Below are 23414 nucleotides of genomic sequence, written 5' to 3'. Positions count from 1 at the left end.
CAATCGCAGTTTACAGCCTATTTCAAGTATGTGGTAAGCCAATTACAAATGGATAGGGGTCCCCAGGGGATCCCTTCCTCTTTGCGACTGGCAGTGAAAACTATTTTAAGAGCAGACTGTGGTCCCACTGACCACTGCCTACTTTCAAAAATTGAAACAGAAACTTTTCATGTTTCTTTTTTAAATGCATCCTGTTTTGATTCAAGGAAAATGGAGCACATTTAAAAAAAACAAAAGGTTGCTTTATTTAAAAGCAAATACAGACATGTGGTCTGCTGTCTCCAGCCTTCCACCATCCCTGTGTTAATTGCCCTTTCGCAAAGGGTTGCAAATTGCGACTTGTCTCATGAATAATGATGGGACAGGTCCATTGCTTCCCCATTGGGAATTTCTTATTTACAGCACTGGCCTCCCACTCAACTATGCACTTTTTGTTACTTTATATGTTCTACGCGGTTGGTTGCTTTTTATTGCATTTAGTATGTTTAACTTCTTATATGTTTAGTATTCATGCCTTTACCTGCTTATTTTGTCTGCTTCTATGTATAGCGCTCGGATAACATTACGGGTCATGTTCACGCTAAATAAAACTTTTCAAATAAATAATTTGTCTGAGGCATATTAATACTTTTCATTTTGTGAGTCGCAATAAATCGCAATTAGACACTTGCAAAACCAAATGGTCACACATGTGGTCCTAAGAGTGTGGATAATAATTTGGGACAAGTCAGCACCAATGATGTCAGTACACTATTCTTCAGTTGCCTCAGCCATCTGTGAGATAATGCATTCCACAGGCTGGGGCACTGGAGTCACAGTGACCATGTTCTTCATTATGTATAATCATTGGGTGATGGTGTTTGCTGCTCATCAGTGCAATTTTCTATGGGGCATAATATGGTGCACATTTTTGTAGATATCATGGTCCAGTCAGCCTTGTGGGCTTTACTAAGGATTTAAAATGAGATTGCTGGGAATGAACATAGCACTTTCCATGCTGGCTTGACATATTCAAATGGTTTCCAGTTCATCTCTAGCCAGTGGCGTACCAAAATATCCCCGCAGCCCTCGCGGTGTAGTAGGGTCCCCATAAGCTCCAGGGGGACGACCTCTAGCACCTTAAATGGGTGGGCCTGAGAGCTCCTGACTGGGTCCGGAGCCGGGGACCTCCGCCAGGCACTTTGCAGGGATGTATTACAGAACAACGCAATCCATTCACACATGGCTTTGGCATGAAATTCCTCTCTGCTAGTGGAGTTTGTAGAGTTTTCCCAGCCCGCGCTCTGCTTAGCGGGCATAATTCCCAAAAACTCAGCGGAGTGTTAAGTTGGCGAGCACGAGTGAAGAACATCTTAATCCAGCCCACCTGCTTGTGAGATTTATTTACGCGGGCGGTTACGAATGGTCGCTACTGCTCGAGTTGAGAAACCTTTCGTTCACGTTGAGGAAGCTGCCGTTGAATTAGAACATCTACTCGAGTGGCAGAAAGAAGCAGCCCCTTCTTGCACTGTGCATGGTGCCATTCGTGCTGATTTTACAGTGCGGGACAAACAGCCGGTGCTAAAACTTCACATAAATGGAGCAACATAACGCACTCTGCCACTTGGGGTCTCTGTGTAGCGTGGCAGGATTTTGCAAACTCCATCCAAGCCATGCTACAACGCGGTCATTACAACGACCACTACACTACCATGTAAGTCTTTATCACACAAGTCTTTACCACGCATGTCTTTACAACGAAATATGTGTTGTTATGGCTTGTATGGTAAATGCATATGATTGGTAAAAAGCTGCCAGGTAAGTGTAACCCCAAATGTTATTTTTATATATATATATCTATATATATATATATATCTATATATATATCTATATATATATTCACTGAAAAAAGCATAGGTTTCAGGCACTTTATAGTTAGAAATTAGCATTTAAAAAACCTTAGAAATTCACTGAAAAAACCATGGGTTTCAGAGACGTTATAGTTAGTTGGACATTTCACTCTTACAAAACCATAGAAATTCCCCTGTTATAGTTAGTTCACCTAACTATAACTCGCGACCCCGCAATGCACTGCTGATGCACTGCTGATGACATCACTTATTACATCATTCATTAAAAAAGTTGCATCGCATTGTAAATAATAGCTGTGTGGAAACAATGAAAATGATTAAACAATGGAAAAACGTGAAGCCAAAAGAAAGGTGCAATTGACAACGATGTTGGACAAGGGGAATTTACAAACAGAACCAGATAAACAAAACACATCAGATAAAATTGATACTAAAAGCAAATTGAGACAATGGGAGAAATTGAGCAAAAAAGAAATCAACAAATTATGGGAATTGATTACTTTGCAGAAATATTTGGAAGTACAAAGGGTCCCTCGAGGCCTAAGGATTATGTTAATGCCAAGCCAACAAGACGCATCAAATGATTTACTACAGGAATGGGGCAAACACACATTGAACTCTTCGTTGGGTTTAATTAAAATATTGATCAAACACATTGAAATTGCATTAAATAAAATCAAAGAGCAACTACACGAATGTGAAAGGGACTTGGAATCTCTCAAGTTAAATTCAGAAATGTCAAAATTCAAGGAAGACTTAGAACGACAAATAGACAAGCATGAAGACATTGTCAGGCAACGGAAACACAGCAAATTTGTGCGAGACACTGTGGACTATGCGGAAGGAAGAATATTCACTTTTGCACGTAAATACGATCCATTAAAACAACAAACATCAGCCAGTAATTTTTCTGGAACTTCCAGCAGTTTCTCATCTCTAGCATCAACCGATCACAGTGAAGGGGAGACTGACGCAACCACCGATGGCGCAAGGAAGGTTTTTTTAGGGGACATGCGTCTGGTCTTACAACAACGCCAATGGGAACAAAATCAATTGTCACAACGTCAATCGCGAGGAAGAGGCAGGGGGAAACCCTGGCAGCAAAGAAAACGCGACGGACAAAACGCAGGGGACGAAGAAGCAAGTTCCTCAACAGAAAGGATTGGTACGAAAACACGGAGTATGAGATTGAGGAAGGATCAATAAAAGATGAACTTCAGGTGGTAAATCTATCTGAAAAAGAATTGTCTTTGGAAGAAATTTCATTATTAAAACGAGGCATTAACTATTGCCCCACGCAGAGAATGGATCTGGCACAAACACGAATCGATCTATACTTATAGATTCGAAAAATTAAATTAGAAAAACATTTTTGGGAAAATCAATATAGACCTAAACTAGTGAAAAAATCTCCAAAACCAACCTTAACACTTCACGCAAAAGAGGCAAATGATTTTTTAACATTACTGAATTTAAATGCAGAAGAAGGTGAAGAAATCACCTTGGCAGCAGCATGCCCGCAACTGGGAGCAGGGCTAAGTGAAAAAAGACCACAGTCAAAATTTTACCCACAAATAGCCCCTGGAAACAAAATTGACCTTTTTCATGAGGCGGTCATTCAAGACCTTTACAAAATAAAACATAAACAGTTTAAGGATAATTTAAAAAAGACAGAAAGAGAAGCACTGTCAAAATTATCCAATGCGGAGGAATTCGAAATAAAGATGGCGGACAAAGGAGGCAATGTTGTGTTATGGGATAGGACCTTCATACACAACAGAAGCCCTACAACAATTAAACAATTCCAAATATTATGAGAAACTGCAGACTAATCCCATGACGACAATCAAGAAAGAATTGGACAAAAAATTAATGACATGGTTAGCCAAAAATTTGATTGATGAAGATGAGCATAAATATTTAACTGTGGATTTTCCAATTTTAGCAACCATGTATTTTCTCCCAAAAATACATAAAAATCCTAAGACACCACCGGGCAGACCGATTCTATCAGCAAAAGGCTCACTCATGGAACCAGTGGCAAGTTTCATCGACCATTTTATGATACCATTTGTAGCAAATTTGAAATCATACATAAAGGATACTTCAGATTGTCTAAAAATCTTACAAGATATAACCTGGCAAAACACCTTCTGTCTAGTCACGATGGACGTGGTGGCGTTGTATACTACGATAGACAATACCCAAGGGTTAAATGCCTGCCAATACTTTCTGCAAGAGAGAAACATCCACTACAAAGAAAATAATGAGATGTTGTTGGATATGATTAAGTTCTGCCTAACAAATAATGTGTTCACATTTGGGGAAAACCTATATCGCCAACAAAATGGAGGGGCTATGGGATTTTCTTTCAGCCCCAGTTACGCTTGTTTGGTAATGGGATGGTGGGAGAAAGAGATAGCCTGGAACATCAAAAATCATCAATACACAAAACAAATTGTCAGCTGGATACGGTTCATAGACGACCTCCTCATCATATGGAATGAGAAGGAGGATGATTTTGAGGAGTACTTCACAATTCTAAATACAAGTACACCTAATTTAAGATTCACACATGATCTCAGAAGAGAACGAGTAGTTTTCCTGGACATGGAAATTTATGTAAAAAACAATCGTCTAGAAACCACGCTACACCGTAAAACTACGGCAACCAATGCAACTTTGGAAGCAACCAGCTTTCACCAGTCATCACTTGTATCAAGTATATCCTACGGTGAATTCCTTCGCTTGCGAAGAATTTGCAGTGAGGAAGATGAATGGATGAAACACAGTGCAAATACAATTAAAAGGTTTGTGCAAAGAAAATACCCCAGGAACACCGTAAACAAATGCTGGAATAGAGCTAATGAAAAAACCTAAGAGTAGAAAAGCACGCACCGCGGAGGATCCCATAAGATTCATTATGGACTTCAGTCAAGAATCCAAAGAAATTGTACATATCCTGAAAAAGAATTGGAAAATCCTTCAGTTAGATGGAACCATCGGTGAAAAGATGGGGGCCCATCCAGTGATAACGTACAGAAGAGCCAGAAATCTGAAAGATCACTTGGTACATACCCATTTCAAAGCAAAGAAAACTAAAGAAACATGGCTGAATACAAAGGGTTTAATCAAATGTCATAATTGTAAAGTTTGTGAGATCGCGAAGCCAACAATGGAAGTCACAATGGCAAATAATAAAACTTGGCAAATCAAAAATTTTATATCGTGTAAAAGTCAATACATAGTGTATGTCATAGAATGCCCATGCCCACTAAAATACGTAGGGTCTACCATTTGTGATCTCAAGAAACGAATACTGGAACACGTACGGGCCACAAAAAATAAAGACAGAAATAACGCAGTAGCGAAACACATGGAGATGCATCACAACGCAAATTGGAAACTCCTGAAATTTTATGGTATTGATTCTGTCCCGATAAATGTACGTGGTGGAAACCGGGAGAAAACATTGCGTCAAAAAGAATCCCGGCACATTTTGAATTTCCATACTATGACCCCTTTTGGTTTGAACCAATCAGAAGAACTGTACATACACCTGTGAGCAATCAAATAAAGGAATTTCAATGTCCAAATGGAGTAACCGATCAATGGCTTGAATCAAGCATGACATGCTTAAAAATGACAGTCTCAGCAATTGCCCACCAGAGGGCTAGAAATGAATTGAATGAACAATTATCCAGAATATCCATTGTGGGTTGCAAGTATGCTGAGACTCAATAACTTTACAGACATCGTCATAAAATGAATACGTAAAAACACTTCATTGAGGCAATACTTTTGAAAAGTAGGTTAATTGAAACCGTTTAAAGAGAGAATGAAAAAGGTAATATTATATGGACTAAGAATGACTACATCTCCCATAATTCAAGGGGATGCCCGAGAAGGGAACAGGAAATGATGTCATGTTGCTTCTTTCAAATTGACTTTATTTAAAAACACTAAATGCAATGTTAGCAGTGAAAACAACGACCGTGAACAAGGTATTTGTAGATACCGAAACGCGTTGGTGGATTTTGATTTTGCTATTCAATGGATGATTAAAAGATTGACAAACAAGCTGTTGGAGTGCGACCCTTCTTCCGTCTGGGAGTTTTGTGGTGAATATTGGCGGTTTGGTTCAACCGCATGGGTAACGCACCCCTCAAGTAGCGCCTGAAGCGTGGCAAAAACGAACCATTTTGGACTGATATCTATATATCTATATGTATATTCACTGAAAAAACATAGGTTTCAGGCACTTTATAGTTAGAAATCAGCATTTAAAAAACCTTAGAAATTCACTGAGGTTTCAGAGACGTTATAGTTAGTTGGACATTTCACTCGCACAAAACCATAGAAATTCCACTGTTATAGTTAGTTCAGCTAACTATAACTTGTGCCCCCGCAATGCACTGCTAATGCACTGCTGATGACATCACATATTACATCATTCATGACATGGTCAGTGACATCACTGATGACATCACTGGTGACATCTCAAATGACAGTGACAATGACAGTGAGTGCCAGGTAGCTGTGTTGCAGAGAGGTGGTCCAAGGTCACGCCCCCTTTTTACACCACTCTGCAATGCAGCTCTGTGGCGCTTACTGGAGGCAGCTGGTGGGCTAATTGGCCCCCAGTGACCCTCAGGACTCAAGGGGAGTTAATCCACCAATTTACAATGCACCAGGGGGTGCGTTTGCACAGTGGTGCAAGGAGGGGGCGTGTCCTGATGTGACAAGCGTGCAAACGCGCCCTGTGTTGCATTTTAAATTGGGGGATTAAGTCCCCTTGAATCCTGAGGGTACCTGGGGGCCAACTAGCTGACCAGGTACCTCCAATATGCGCCAGGGAGCTGCGTTGCAGAGAGGTGTTCAGAGGCCACGCCCCTTTTTACACCTCTCTTCAACACAGCTCTGTGGCGCTTACTGTAGGTACCTGGTGGGCTAGTTGACCCCCAGGGACTATCAGGACTCAAGGGGAATTAATCCCCCAACTTAAAATGGGCCAGGGGGCAGGATTTCAGGATTGCACAGTGGTGAAGGGAAGGGGAGGGGCCTGACATACTTCTCCTGAGGCTTGAGCCAGGAGATAGGACCACAGATTTTAGAACGACAGCCAGGGCTTCATGACATTTGGTATTTTAATTATTTACTTTACGCACATTGATTTGCTAATTTGCACTCGGGAGCGAAGAGCGCTTCCCAACATTTTTAAATAATTTAGTTCATTCTGAAGGGCTTTTAAATACATTGTGTGATTTTTAATATTTTGTGTGGTTCTTGCTTGCACTTTGGTCATTCTGCTCTTACCTTCGCGCTGTCTCCCAAGCTGACATCCACTGCGCTTGCGTGCTTCGGGGGCAGGCGGAGGCAGCCATCTTGGGGCAACAAAGAGTAGCAGGCTAGTTTTTTAGAGGTCTGGCTACTTAGGGGGACGCTGGTGTGAGTGTGCTGCTGGCGCGCCGAAGGCGCGCCTAAGGCAAGCCCGCCTGTGCCCGTCCGTGCTCGGGTCGCGCACAGCGCCCTATCCCCTGGTTCTTTGATATCAGGTGAAACTTTAAACTACACCTACACTAGAGAGGCCTTAGTGGAATTGAAAGGGTTGTTTAGGAACTCAGACTGCTAATGCCTGGCCATTGACTCGGGTCGCCTATGTAATGTGGGGGTCGGGTTCAAATTGCAATATGGCGCTTCCTAACATTCTTTACCAGCAGGTTAAGACTAAGACGCCCCATAATACACGGGCCGGCCCAATGGATAAAACTATTAGTTGTATTTTGATAAATGCTAGGTCCTTGGTGAAACATAAGATAGAGTGTGCAAATCTGATGGAGGATAATGACATAAAGCTAGCATTTATCACTGAAACGTGGACAGACGAGGCGTCCGGTCCAGACCTGGTGAAAGCCACTCCACCTAGATTCCAGTGCGAGGTCCTTAACAGGCCAAATAGGAAAGGAGGTGGGCTGGCAATCATTTACCATAATTCTATTCATGGGACTTTTACACCAGTAAACTTGCCTGCCTGCGAAGCCCTTTCTTTTAACCTTAGTTTAACACATCATCGTTCCCTCAAGGGTACACTACTATATAGGCCACCAGGAGCCAGACACTCTATCCTCCCTTCTCTGGGGAATTTATTGAAAGAAGCCCTTCCGTGTGACTCATATACCATCTTGGGAGATTAAAATTTTTATTTAGAACTCCCGTGCTCTCCATGCCACTGGAACCAAGCTATCCTGGCTGAAGAGGGGTGAAATCCCGAAACCGGTCCTAGGATGCTTGGTTCCAGTCCAAGGAGGACCTGGCTTGGCAGTTCGGGCTGGACTGTTCCCATGAGGCACAGGGTCAAGACTGATTTGCATATGGCTGGGTTCAAACTGGAACGGCATGGTGAGCAAAAAAACGATGGATTTAGGCCCAGATGTCTGTACTGGGGTGAATGTATGACATTGTTCTGCATTCTGTCCATCAACTGTTGTTTCTGCATTTGTCACCCCGAGTGGGAAGGGTATGCCTAGACGTGGTTCCCGTGCTCTCCATGCCACTGGAACCAAGCTATCCTGGCTGAAGAGGAGTGAAACCCCGAAACCGGTCCTAGGATGCTTGGTTCCAGTCCAAGGAGGCCCTGGATTGGCAGTTCGGGCTGGACTGTTCCCATGAGGCACAGGGTCAAGACTGATTTGCATATGGCTGGGTTCAAACTGGAATGGAATGGTGAGCAAAAAAACGATGGATTTAGGCCCAGATCTATGTACTGGGGTGAATGTATGACATTGTTCTGCATTCTGTCCATCAACTGTTGTTTTTGCATTTGTCACCCCGAGTGGGAAGGATATGCCCAGACGTGGGTCCCGTGCTCTCCATGCCACTGGAACCAAGCTATCCTGGCTGATGAGGGGTGAAACCCCGAAACCGGTCCTAGGATGCTTGGTTCCAGTCCAAGAAGGACCTGGCTTGGCAGTTCGGGCTGGACTATTCCCATGAGGCACAGGGTCAAGACTGATTTGCATATGGCTGGGTTCAAACTGGAACGGCATGGTGAGCAAAAAAACAATGGATTTAGGCCCAGATCTCTGTACTGGGGTGAATGTATGACATTGTTCTGCATTCTGTCCATCAACTGTTGTTTTTGCATTTGTCACCCCGAGTGGGAAGGATATGCCCAGACGTGGGTCCCGTGTTCTCCATGCCACTGGAACCAAGCTATCCTGGCTGATGAGGGGTGAAACCCCGTAACCGGTCCTAGGATGCTTGGTTCCAGTCCAAGAAGGACCTGGCTTGGCAGTTCGGGCTGGACTGTTCCCATGAGGCACAGGGTCAAGACTGATTTGCATATGGCTGGGTTCAAACTGGAACGGCATGGTGAGCAAAAAAACAATGGATTTAGGCCCAGATCTCTGTACTGGGGTGAATGTATGACATTGTTCTGCATTCTGTCCATCAACTGTTGTTTTTGCATTTGCCACCCCGAGTGGGAAGGGTATGCCCAGACGTGGGTCCCGTGCTCTCCATGCCACTGGAACCAAGCTATCCTGGCTGAAGAGGGGTGAAACCCCAAAACCGGTCCTAGGATGCTTGGTTCCAGTCCAAGGAGCACCTGGCTTGGCAGTTCGGGCTGGACTGTTCCCATGAGGCACAGGGTCAAGACTGATTTGCATATGGCTGGGTTCAAACTGGAACGGCATGGTGAGCAAAAAAACAATGGACTTAGGCCCAGATCTCTGTTCTGGGGTGAATGTATGACATTGTTCTGCATTCTGGTGGTCCCAAAACATCTTTCCCCATACAATTTCCCATAGGACATTTAGCCGCAGCTACAGCCCGAACTGCTGAACGGAATTACACCAAATTTGGCAAAGAGGTAGTCCTCAGTTCAGACACGTGCCTTTTGCTTAAATGGTGTAAATCCGTTCAGAAGTTCCTGAGAAAATCAAAAGTAAAATCACATATATATCTGGACGGAGCCTAACCACACATCTCATCGTGAGATCTGATTGGCTGTCAGCACTTCATCCAAGAAGTGTTGGCAGCCATCTTGGGACCAATATACATGGTAGCACCTCATTAAATAGCATTGCAGTTAATCGAAGGTTTTAAGACTTTAGTTACATTATAAATCATTTGTTGATGGTACCATACTCATTTTAGGAATTGTGGTGTGTTCTAAGGTGATTTTACCATGTGAAAAAGCCTTCTGCTGTGATATCATGAATCATGTTTGAGAAAAAACTATTTTCTCATGCTTTTCCAACAAAGGTTTGGAAGGTGATCTATAAGCTAAACTGAGTGCATATTTTCTGTAAATTCACATTATCTTTCTCAGTCATGTGAGAATGAAGTCTGACATTCTCAGTAAAACATGTACATCCAACAAGGGCAGAGACTGTCAGTTGATTCCTTTGTGTTCTACTGCAGCTTCCCAGAGTGTTCTAAAGAACAAATAGAGCGCTAACAGTCCTACTTATGACAAACGTATGGCACACCTCAAGCCATCTTGGTTGGAATAAAGTGGTAGCTCTTAAAACATTTAATTTAAAAAGGAACAAAATGAGGTGGTTCATTTTGCCATCGAAAGTATGATTAGTGCTGCAGAAAGAAAAATTAGGGCACATTTTGAGTGACTTCTCAAATCCTCTTCTATTTCATTAAAAAATTCTGACATGCAGACTGAAACATGCACTTTCAATATCAGCAGCAGACTTCCCTGGTGAGCAGGAGCTTTACTACAGTGATCTAATAAGCAACTAGAGTGCTAACATTCTGAATTAATGGCAAATTTGTGACACATCTGAATGCCTTCTTGATGGAATCAAAGTAAAAAACTGAAAGTATTTCCTACTGAGGAGACTGTAGTAAATGAGGTAATTAGGAAACATCATAGCAAATAAATCTCCCAAAATGGCCACCAGAGACAAAAGAGCCCAAATGTAGCCCAAATATCACCCAAATGTAGCCCAAGTATAGCCCAATGACAGAATGTCCCAGAGTGTTCTAAGGAACAACTAGAGCGCTAACAGTCTTACTTATGACAAAAGTATGGCACACCTGAAGCAATCTTGAATAGAATTAAGTGGTAACACTTAAAACATTTAATTTACAAAGGAACAAAATGAGGGGGTTTATTTTGCCATAGAAATTATGATTAGTGCTGAAGAAAGAAAAATTAGGGCACATTTTGACTTCTCAAAACCTCTTCTATTTCATAAAATAATTCTGACATGCAAACTGAAACATGCACTTTGAATACCAGCAGCAGACTTCCCTGGTGAGCAGTAGCTTTACTACAGTGATCTAATGAGCAACTAGAGTGCTAACATTCAGAATATATGGCAAATGTGTGACACATCTGAATGCCTTCTTGATGGAACCAAAGTAAAAAAACTGAAAGTATTTCCTACTGAGGAGACTGCAGTAAATGAGGAAATTAGGGAACTTCATAACAAATAAATCTCCCAAGATGGCCACCAGAGACAAAAGAGCCCAAATGTAGCCCAAATATCACCCAGATGTAGCCCAAGTATGGCCCAATGACAGAATGTCCCAGAGTGTTCTAAGGAACAACTAGAGCGCTAACAGTCTTACTTATGACAAAAGTATGGCACACCTGAAGCCATCTTGATTGGAATAAAGTGGTAACACTTAAAACATTTAATTTACAAAGGAACAAAATGAGGGGGTTCATTTTGCCATAGAAATTATGATTAGTGCTGCAGAAAGAAAAATTAGGGCACATTTTGACTTCTCAAATCCTCTTCTATTTCATTAAAAATTCTGATATGCAGACTGAAACATGCACTTTTAATACCAGCAGCAGACTTCCGTGGTGAGCAGCAGCTTTACTACAGTGATCTAATGAGCAACTAGAGTGCTAACATTCAGAGTTTATGGCAAATGTGTGACATATATGAATACCTTCTTGATGGAATCAAAGTAAAAAACTGAAAGCATTTCCTACTGAGGAGACTGCAGTAAATGAGGAAATTAGGAAACTTCATAACAAATAAATCTCCCAAGATGGCCACCAGAGACAAAAGAGCCCAAATGCAGCACAAATATCACCCAGATGTAGCCCACATGTAGCCCAATGCCAGAAGTGTGCAACACAGTTATTTTTTGTGTATTTGCAGTTTTATACAGTGCAGACTTGTCAGGTATTGGAGTGCTTTACATGAGCATTGGTTACATCACACAAGATCAAATTCATTTTGGTTGTAGACATGGGGAGATTAAGTGATTTGACCAGAATCACAGAATGTTGAGCTGAAGCAGAAACTCCAACCTGGTTCCCCAGTTGCAAAGTCTGCAGCTCTGGAAGTAACACCACATCCTCTCCCCTAGGTGCAACATTTAATCAAGTGGTCAAATGGATAAAAAAACATAAAGATTACAAATAATATAAAAGTTCTTTGTCGCTATTTGAAAACTCAGAAAATATGTCCTCATTTTAGTTTTTTAGAGCACTAACCATAATTTTGATGCAAATAAGACCCTCTCATATATGTAATTTCTAAAGGAAATACTCTAGGTATTACAGTTTTGATTACATCAAGATGACGTCAGGCGTTCCACACTTTTGTAATAAATATAGAATGTTAGCAATCTAGTTGTTCATTGGGATACTGTTGAGAGGCAGAGGCCAGGGGCACGGACTCTGAAAATTGAAGGCAGGTAGGAGAGTGCAGAAGCAACAATTTGACCACACTGGGCAGGCAGGAAGGGCAGTGGCAGCACAACAGACTATGGAGGGCAGTGGAAAGGGGGGCAGGGGCAACAAACCAACAATACAGGACTGGCAAGAGAGGCTGTGGCAATATAATAGACCATTGTGGGCAGAAGGAAGAGGCAGTGGTAGTACAACCATACATGCCAACAGACCCGTTTCAGCCAGGAAACGTCCAATGTTTTTAAGCTCAAATGGGCTTTATTTGATCTGTCTCCTATCTACAATCTCATCTTTTTCAATGTAACTCAAAGGGGAAAATCAATACCCCAGTTTTTTTTTTCAAAATCTCCCTCTTACCAAGTTCAAAATGTTCGCAAGTATGGTACATTGGATCATGGTAGGCAGGAGGAATTGGGGTAGGGACATGGACTCGGATAACAGAGGACAGGAGGGACATGGAGAGGTGCACCAAACTGACCCCACAGGGCAGGCATCAGGGTTTGCAGCAGCACAATACACCACACAGAGCATGCGGGACGGGAGTGCCGCACAACAATCCATAGACAGCAATAGGGAGGGGACAGGACCATGCACATGGACAACAGAGAACAGATGGGAAAGAGGCAATGGTAGCTAGCTGACCATAATGGACAGACAGGAGAGAAAGCTGCAGCATAACAGACCATAAAGGGCAGGAGGGACGGATCAGGGGCATTACAATGGAACAGACAAGCCAGGAGGGAGGGAATAGGGGGTCTGCCCATGGAAACAGAGGGATGGGGGCAAGGTGGCAGGGCAGGAACAGCAAGATGACCATGGAGGTCAGGCAGGATGGGCACTAGAAACAAGACACACCATGGAGAGCAACAATGAGACTATGGTGGCATACACACAAACCATGGAGGGAAGGTGGGAGGGAGTCAGGGGCAGCTAGCTGACCACACAGGGAAGGTGGGAGGGGCCATAGCAGCACAGAAGACCATGCATGGCAAGCGGGAGGTTTAGTGGCAGCACAATGGCTATGATGGGCAAGAAGGAGGGTGCAGGGGCATGCACAAAGGACCATGGAGGATAGAAGGGAGGGTCAGGACCTGGGCACAGACAAGAGAGTTCAGGGGAAGGGGCCTCACAACAGACCGCACAGGGCAGGCAGGAGGAGCAGTTGCACCACAACAGACCAGGGAGGGCAGAAGGGTGTGGCAGTAAAATGGACCATGGAGAACAGGAGGAAGGGGATAGGGGCATGGCATGTGGACAGGCAGGGTGGAGGTGGCAGGGACAGTTTACAATCATCTGACAATGCTAGGCAGGTGGGAGGGGAGTGTCAGCTCAACAGAACACTCAGAGTAGATAGGAGTGGCAGGTCCATGGAACATGGTGGGCAAAACGGATGGAGCAGGGGCATGCACAAAGACATCAGAGGGCAGGGGGAAGGAGAAGAGGGGTAGCAAGCTAAGCACAGAGGCTAAGCAGGAGGTCAATGATGGGCCATAGAATTGGGCAATGGAGGGCAGGAGGAGTAGACTGGTACATCTTGCTAAATGGAGGGCAGTGGCAGCACATCAGACCATGCATGGCAGGAGGGAGGAGGCTAGTCCATGGATTCAGACAACAGAGGATAGGGAGGAGGTGGATGGGGCAGCAAGCTAACTGTTCAGAGAAGGTGGGTATTAGGAACTTTATTGTTTTTAAAATGTGTGTCTGTGCGAACTACTTAAAATATGAACAAGTATGCAGCATAATCTCACTTTTATTCAGGAAGAAGAGGACGTTTGTGACTGTGACTCTGGGCTCACTTGGCAGAAACATCCCCTGACCCTCCACCCCCTATCGCAAAATGTAATGCCCGTGAAAAGGGTAGGTGGACGCAGTGTTATATAGAACATAGTCCTGAGAGCACGATTGAAAATGTAAACTAGATATAGTTTATTGTATAAACTATGCACCAAAAAGTGTGATATAAGATGAACCGGGGCGTGAAATATAATATGCAATACATTGTGCGCAATGACAGATTCATTGGAGAGTGCGAGATAGCACAGGCACTAGCGCGTGCTATGCGATATGCGCCTTGGAGTGTAATATGCACAGGGCAGTGTTGTGTAACCTAACTAGTCTCTAAAGTTGTAATATAAAATATGTGCTGGGGAGTGTAACATTGCATATGCACTGTGAGAAAGATATGGATCCCAGATTGTAATATGAATGGCATAGCGCTGTGCGTTATAACATAGGCATCGAGGAAGGCACGTTAGATGGGGCAATATAACCCGTGCGAAGGCAAGTGTGGCATGACATATTCACGGGGTGGTGTTACAGTGCACATGGGCTAGAGAGTATCATAGCATACGCACTAGCTGGTGGAATACAACACAGAGGTGTGAGGCACTCGGCGGGCACTAGTGGGTGTAACACAGCATTGGGCTCAGCCAGGAGCACGCTGTGACTCTCAAGTGTGGTTCGTCTCCTTTCCAGAGAGTAAAATAAAAAGTATTACACATCCGGCAGTGGATGTGTGTTTTATTAACCGTGAGGGAGGTTTCTTGCATAGTTTGGTTGAATTTTTGTTGAATCCCCTTTGAATGGCTTGGTGTGCGTGTATATTAAATGTGCCCGTCAATAGCTACCCATGTTTGTATAAATAAACGACAAGGGTGTCTACTTGGAGAGTACCCACGATACCCACGGTAGGGCGTCAGACACGTCAGAGCTTCACTAGCGGTGTAAATACATTCCATGTGGATTAATTCTATGCATAGTCGCCTTTTAATGAATATCACGCAAATCGTCATGGTGATAGGTACATACGGTTTGTCCAGCATGTCCTAGGTGTTTCTATAAATATATATATTTTTTTAAATAATAAAAAACAAAGGCCGGACCCGGGGGATGGGGTCCCCGGGGCCATAAGTGACTGAGGAGGGGGGCAACGCAGTCCCCTCCTAAATAATTTTTTTTTAAAAAGGCCATAATTCGGGGATTGGGGTCCCCGGGGCTGATTAAGGCCTTGGGAGGGCCAAATTTATTTTTTTCAACAAAAAAAATTAGGGTGCAGGCCCTGGGGATGGGGTCCCCAGGGCCAGTAAATTAGAAAAAGAACGAGGGCCACACAGCCCTCCTTCTTAAAAAAATAAAATAAATAAAAGACCGGCATCGTGCTGGAGGCCATGCCCCCTCCTTGCAGCACTCTGCAAACGCGCCCCCTGGCCAGTTATAAGTTGGGAAATTAATTCCTCTTCAATACTGAGGGTCCCTGAGGGCCAACTAGCCCAACAGGTATCTCCATTATGCGCCAGGGAGCTGCGTTGTAGACAGGTGTTCTGAGGCCACGCCCCTTTTTACACCTCTATGCAACGCAGCTGTGTGGCGCTTACTGGAGGTACCTAGTGGGCTAGTTTGACCCTAGAGACCCTTAGAATTCAAGGGGACTTAATCTCTCAACTTAGAACAGCCACAGGGCGCGTTTACACAGTGGTGAAGGGAGGGGACGGGGCCAGGGGCGTGGCCAAGCCGAGCTGCAAGATGGCCACCGTGTAACGGGGCTCTGCCGGCCGAACGCCGAATCCGTCAGCGCATCCAGACTATGCCTACATTTTTTGCGTAAAGAAGCTGCGGCGGGGGCTGCCCAGACGTAGAGGCATCGATTCCTGCCTTCTGGACCGAGATCGGTTGCGGCGATCCGGAGCGGTGTCTCCTTTCCGCCCCAGCGGCCGGTCTGCAGCCTCCTAGCCGGCGATCCCCGCCACGCAAGTCCCCGGTCGAGGGCCTGGGACCGGAACGCGAGGTGGAGCCGCCGCGACCGCCGGCGGAGGACGGACTCTGCTGCCGCTGGCGCCCTAAGCAGCCAGGTGGGATCCCTGGTCACCGGTGATCTCCCTGCCTTGTGGGACTTGAGGGGGCGCGAGCTGAGCTGCCCGGGAGGCTGCGGGTGCCGCGCCAGCCTTGCTGCCTTCGCTGGTTCTCCTGACGGTGGGGGGCGCTGTCTGCGGCGCCCGGAGGAAACGGTGCGCTTGCCTCCTGCCTGGGCCCAGTGCCTAGATATCGAACTGCGGAGCTCCACGACCTGCGGAGTGGGTGTCTGCCGGACGGGGCCCGGCTGCGGTGGCCGCGTGGAGGGTGCCGGAGGCCGACCCGGGCGACACCCCGACTGCTGGACGCTCGCTGTGTGCCTTTCTGGGGAGCCCGCCCCGGCCACGGGCCCGCGCTCGGGGGGCGCCGAGGACCTGCTGGGCCTAGCTACACGTGGATGTCCCTGCTGGCGGCGGAGGCGGCGAGGACGGCCGAGAGGAAGAGTGGATTGCTGGCCTGAGAGAACCGTGAGTTTGGCCGAGGCCCGGAGGCCTGTGAAGATCCCGTTGGGCCCTCTCCCCCCCCCCGTTGGGACCCTGGTGGGGTGGCTCCCTCACTGAGCCATGGGGAAAACAGATGCAAAGCAGAGGAAGCTCCAGTTTGAGAGGCAAATGGCCCAGAACACTGAAACTGTCCCGGCGTCGCAGACGGTGGTCCCTGAAACGCAGCTGGAACCGACGCAGGACGAAGATGTCAAGAGTATGTTTCGCGAGCTTAAGGGGTGCCTCAAGGAGATTGACGGCAAGCTTGACTCCATGGCCCAGCGACTAGACGGAATATCGCATAAGGTCGATCAACATGAGGAGAGACTGGCGGCGGTGGAGGCGCGGATTGCCGACTGTGAAGAGGGCAACGGTGCTACCCAGGAGAAACTGCTGCGCATGGACAGGGTCCTGGAGGTGATAAGGGGGCGCAACGAGGATTTGGAAGCCCGCTCCCGCAGAAATAACGTAAGAATTATTGGTATTTCGGAATCCACAAATATTGGCAATATGGAGCACTTCGTTGAAGGTATGTTCCGCGACCTGTTTGGGGAGCCCTGTCGGCCATGTTCCTGGTCGAGCGGGCACATCGCACACTGGGACCACGCCCGGTGCTGGGAGCGCCGCCACACCCGATCCTTGCCCGAGTCCTAAACTATCGGGACAGAGACACAATACTGCGGCTGGCACGTGAAAGAGGTGAGCTCACATTCCAAAATATGGCCATATCCTTATTTCCCAATTTCACTCAGGCTGTGCAAGCTGCGAGGCGTGAATTCCTACCGGCTAAAAAGATTTTCCAGAAAGTGGGGACAAAATATGCCATGCTCTATCCTGCCAAGTTGCGGATTAACCACAAGGGGAAACCAATGGTCTTCACGGCGGCAACGGAGGCGCTCAAATTTGCGCGGCAGGCGGAGCGGTCGCTGCGGGAAAAGCGAGACGGTCAGGGGACTCCCCCGCAGGACCAGCTAAGTGACATTGAATAGGCAGAGCATCACTATGTGCCCTCGTGGGCCTGTGACACACTGAGACGCCAGACAGCATGATTGTAAAGTATACCACTTGTTGATGCATTAGGGGGATCCTGAGCCTACAGAATGCAGGGGTTGCCGAGGGGAGCGGGGGAGGACAGTTGAACTCGCTTCGGGGACTATTCCTGATCTTTGGCAGAGTATTGTGAAGGGGGAGACGTTGGGATTACCCCGCTGCAGGCAGACAGACTACGTGCATGTAGGGCGGAATTGTTCGGCCACCCTGTCGCCTTTTAGGCAGGGGAGAGTGCCGGTGACCCCACGCCCTCGCAGGGATGATTCCCGTAATATCACTGCTGAAAAGTGGTTGTTGGGTTGGGTGGTGGGGGGGAAATGTATCTCAACCTGATTGGGGGATTGGAGTGGGTGGAGGGGGGTTTTGGTTATTGTTGAGTGGTTTTCTTACACTGCACTATTTTACTGCACCACTACAGGATGATGCGGCCCTGCCACTGGCCGCTGCCATGTTATTATTGCTTGTGAGACATGCTGCGCGAGAGTTTTCCCTGCGGGCCCCGAGCGCGATGCCGCTGATGACCACACTGCTGCGTAGGATACACCAATATACACATACCTGACCGCGCTGCGTTGTCTTACATGGAATATCCGAGGTCTGAATGACCACCGCAAGATAAGATTGACCCATGCACATCTGACACGACACCAGATTGACATCTGTTTCCTACAGGAAACGCATTTGACCCAGGTTGCCGGGGAGAGGCTTAGACATGCTAGATGGGGCGAAATACACACCTCCGGCTGCTCCAGCTACTCCCGGGGAGTGGCTATCTTAATTCGGCGAGGCCTACCCTGGCAAACATTTCGGGTGCATGCCGACACTGAGGGGCGCTACATAATAATGCAGGGGAAGCTATTTCACATGCAGATGACACTGGTTAACACATATGGCCCCAACACGGACGACCCTGATTTTTTCCGGCACGTCTGGCACAAGGCGCAGTCACTAGGAGAGGGTGCATGCATGTGGGGCGGAGACTTCAATGCGGTGCTTTCGCAGGAATTGGATAGGGAAGGGGCTGCTCGCGTGCATCACCCACGTGCGGCGGATCTTCTCCGTGGCCTAATGGCGGACTATAATTTATTAGACTCGTGGCGAGTACTGCATCCCGCGATACGGGAGGGCACCTGCTTCACCCCACACAGAGGAGCCTGGTCCAGATTAGATTTTTGGCTCTTAACCCCACAGGTGCATGCATGGGTGTCCGATGTTCCGCACAAGGCGCGCACCCTCTCCGACCACTCGCCAGTGGAACTGCTACTCCACGTACCAAAGCCGTATGTGACACCCTTCGCGTGGCGCCTGCTAGCGCAGGCCCTATCCGATCCGGTGTTTCGGGACGACATATACCAACGCGTGACGGAATATTTTGAGCAGAACACTGGCTGTGTTGCGTCGGAAGGCACCCTGTGGGACGCATTCAAGGTGGTGATCAGAGGTCACTGCATTGCGGGACAGGCCAAAGTACTGAAGGCAATCAGGGGAGCGCTAAAGCGGCTGGAAGACAGCCTACATGCTCTGGAGGTGCAGTACTGCTCGGACCTCTCGGCGACAACTTTGGCGGAAACACGCACCAAAGTCACGGAATACCAGACTGAAGCAGATAGGGAGCTTAAATTTCTGACCAAACATGCGGTAGCCCGCAGATATGGGGAAGGTGACCGCCCGGGCAGAACGCTCGCTCTCCTGCTGCGATCGCAAAGACCACCCCCCTTCATCTCCTCAGTGGCGACACCGGAAGGTGGGCATGCGTATACTCCTCCAGAAATTCTAGATACGTTTCGGACTTTTTATAAAGAATTATACCGTACCCGGGGAGCGCCACCGCTGGCGGAGCTATCAAGCTACTTTGATACGATCCAGCTCATCTGGTTCAATGCACACCAAAAGGGATACTTCGATCGCCCCTTCATGGTAGAAGATGTTAGGGACGCAATAGGCTCATTGGCAGCCGGGAAGGCGCCGGGACCGGATGGCTTACCGGCACAGTTCTATAAGGAGTATGCGGAACTGCTGGCCCCCAGACTACTGGCAGTATATGCTGAGGCAGTTGAGGCAGGTATACTCCCGGAGTCGATGAGAGAGGCGGTCATCATTGCCCTCTTGAAACCGGACAAGGATGCCCAACACTGCGACTCATATAGGCCGCTGTCCTTAATCAATACTGATGCAAAGATCTTCGCGAAAATGCTAGCAACGCGGTTACAACCGGTGCTGCCACTTATGATACGCCCCAATCAGTCGGGCTTTGTGCCGGGCCGCTCGACATCTCACAACCTTCGAACCCTATTTGGGGTGCTACACTATTTAGCCCCGCATGTTAAGGCCGTGGCGGTGCTGCTGGACGCCACAAAAGCGTTCGACTCCCTGGAATGGGGATTCCTGTTTCCCTTGCTGCAGCGAATGGGTATGAGTGAGGCTTTTATTGGATATATTAGATTACTGTATACCAACATCACTGCTCGGGTTAGAGTGAACGGGCTTATCTCTGCGCCCTTTGCCATTGGGAGAGGTACGAGGCAGGGCTGCCCCTTATCGCCCCTGCTATTTGCAATCGCTACTGAACCCTTGGCAGCCCGCATCAGACAGCATCATGCAGACAGGGGCATTGGTTTTTCATCGAGGGTGCTGACCGTCTCCCTATACGCGGATGATATTACTCTATATATGATCGACCCGCAGGAAAATCTTTCGCCCATGACCAGAGAATTGATAGAGTATGATTTGCTATCGGGAGTAAACATAAATTGGGAGAAGTCGGTTATGCTACCTCTGACGGCCGGGACGACTCGCTTTGCTCCGGACTGCCTGCTGAAGTGGGCTGACGGGCCGGTGCGATACCTGGGGGTCTGGATAAGCACGGACATACAGCAAATATGGTCGGAGAATTATTGGCGGGCACTGGGTTGGGTGGAGGAGAGGGTCGGTCGCTGGAAGCATTTACCCCTTTCGCTGGCGGGCAGGATTGCTGTGGCCAAAATGGTCATCCTGCCGAAGTTCCTATATTTATTTGGGAATATCCCGCTGCCCATGACTGCTAGTTTTCTGCACCAAGTGCGCTCGCAGATGGTGGAGCTGGCGTGGGGGGGTAAGCAGCTGAGGGTGGCATGGGAGACCCTCACTCTCCCGCAGCGACAAGGGGGCTTGGCGGCACCGGATTTCTCACTTTATGCCTACTGTGCGCAGGCACAATTTTTACACTACTGGGTACACCCCACACCGTTTCAGCCACATGTGGCGATAGAGACGGATAGAGCGGCACCGTTGCCGCTCGCCGTGGCTGTTTATGCGCCGCACAAGCGGAGATGCACCGACATCGACCCGGTGCATGCACTTAAATGGGCCTGGGATGGGCTAAGGCGCAGGGCCGGGCTGGACCTCCTCTATACCAGATCGATGCCTCTACGAGATAACCCGATGTGGCCCCCGCTGCAACATATGCGCACTGGGGAGCGAGCTGCGGCGTGCGGCCTTCGCACGGGGGGAGATTTGTTCCCGGGAGATTCCTTCCTCACGCCGGAGCAGATGTGTGGTGAGGAAGCTCCGACGCTGCTGGACACACTACTTTACTACCAGCTACGCCACACATGTCAAAAGCTGTTTCCTACATTTCCGGCACCTCCGCCGGATCTACTTGCCCTGGAGAACGTGCTAACGGTGGAATCGGGACGCAAGCTCATATCCCGATTGTACCAGCGTATGCAATACAGCCATCCCGTAGCGATCCCGGCGGCGCGTGGGTTGTGGTCCGCGGAATTGGGTGCCGACATCTCTGATGAGCACTGGGATCTCTGTTGTAAGCTCCTGGAGATCTTATCCCCCAACTACAGGCTTCGCCTGATACATTTCAAATATATCCATATGACATATCGCACCCCTCACCGGCTACACCGCATGGGTTTGAGAGATACAGATAATTGCTGGCGCTGTCACGCACGCGGGGCTACTTTCTTGCATATGGCGTGGGACTGTCCCCCGCTGGCGTCCTTCTGGGCCAGAGTGATGGAAATAATATGTACAATCACCGGCCTGCTAATCCCATGTACACCGCAGGCTGCACTGCTAGGAATCTTGCATATGGTCAAACCCAAGCACCGGAAGTTGCCAGCGGTGCTCATTTTGCTGGCCAAGCGCCAAATTGCGATGCATTGGGGGGTGGCTACGTCGCCTAGTATTAGGGAATGGGTAAAAAGCGTAGTATATTGCCAGTCGCAGCTCGCTCTATATTGGGAGCTACTGCCGGTGCGCTCAAGGCCAAAAGATACCTGGGAGCCCTTCACACACTGGTTGGCGCAAACCACGCTCCAGGCGCTGTAATTTCAATGCTCATTCTTGAGGCTGTCGGGAGACGGATGCAGTTCAGGTTGCCTGTGGGGCACGTTGGTCTACACCGATGGTTTTTGAGACTGCACGAAAGGGGGGGGGTGGGTGGATGGAAGGGTCAGGCGCATGTTGTACAGACATATTGAGGTGGAGCAGATCTACCGTATTGCTGGCGGTGGGTTGGTGGGGGGCTGTATCGTCAATAACATGACATGTATACACGGCAGTGAGTTGAATTGTTTTTTGTTGCTAAAAAATGCAAATAAAAAGAATTTTTTAAAAAAGGAAGGGGACGGGGCCTGAGGTGACGTGTGCAAACACGCCTTGTGGCGCGTTTTAAGTTGGGGAAATAATTCCCTTTCAATCCTGAGGGACCCTGGGGGCCAACTAGCCCACCAGGTGCTTCCAGTAAGCGCCACTGCTCTGCGCTGCAGAGAGGTGGTGCAGGCCGTGCCCCTTTTTACACCTCTCTGCAATGACGCTTACTGGATGTACCTAGTGGGCTATATTGCCCCTATGGATCCTCAGGATTCAAGGGGACTTAATCTCCCAACTTAAAAAACGGCCACAGGGTGTGTTTACACAGTGGGGAAGGGAGGGGACGGGGCTTGAGGTGATGTGTGCAAACATCCCCTATGGCGCGTTTTAAGTAGGGGAAATAATTCCCGATCAATCCTGATGGCCCCTGGGGGCTAACTAGCCCACCAGGTGCTTCCAGTAAGCGCCACTGAGCTGCGTTGCAGAGAGGTCGTCTAGGCCGTGCCACTTTTTACACCTCTCTGCAACGCAGCTCTGTGGCGCTTAATGGAGGTACCTAGTGGGCTAGTTGGACCCTAGGGACCCTCAGGATTCAAATGAACTTAATCTCCCAACTAAAAATGGCCACAGGGCGTGTTTACACAGTGGTGAAGGGAGGGGACGGGGCTTGAGTTAAGATGTGCAAACAAGCCCTGTGGCGCGTTTTAAGTTGGGGAAATAATTCCCCTTCAATCCTGAGGGACCCTGGGGGCCAACTAGCCCACCAGGTGCTTCCAGTAAGCGCCACTGCGCTGCGTTGCAGAGAGGTGGTCTAGGCCGTGCCCCTTTTTACATCTCTCTGCAACGCTTCTCTGTGGCGCTTACTGGAGGTACCTAGTGGTCTAGTTGGACCCTAGGGACCCTCAGGATTCAAGGGGACTTAATCTC

Source organism: Triturus cristatus, chromosome 8 (assembly GCF_964204655.1).
Source record: "Triturus cristatus chromosome 8, aTriCri1.1, whole genome shotgun sequence".
Classification (NCBI taxonomy): domain Eukaryota; kingdom Metazoa; phylum Chordata; class Amphibia; order Caudata; family Salamandridae; genus Triturus; species Triturus cristatus.
Note: the sequence above shows the minus strand (reverse complement) of the source record.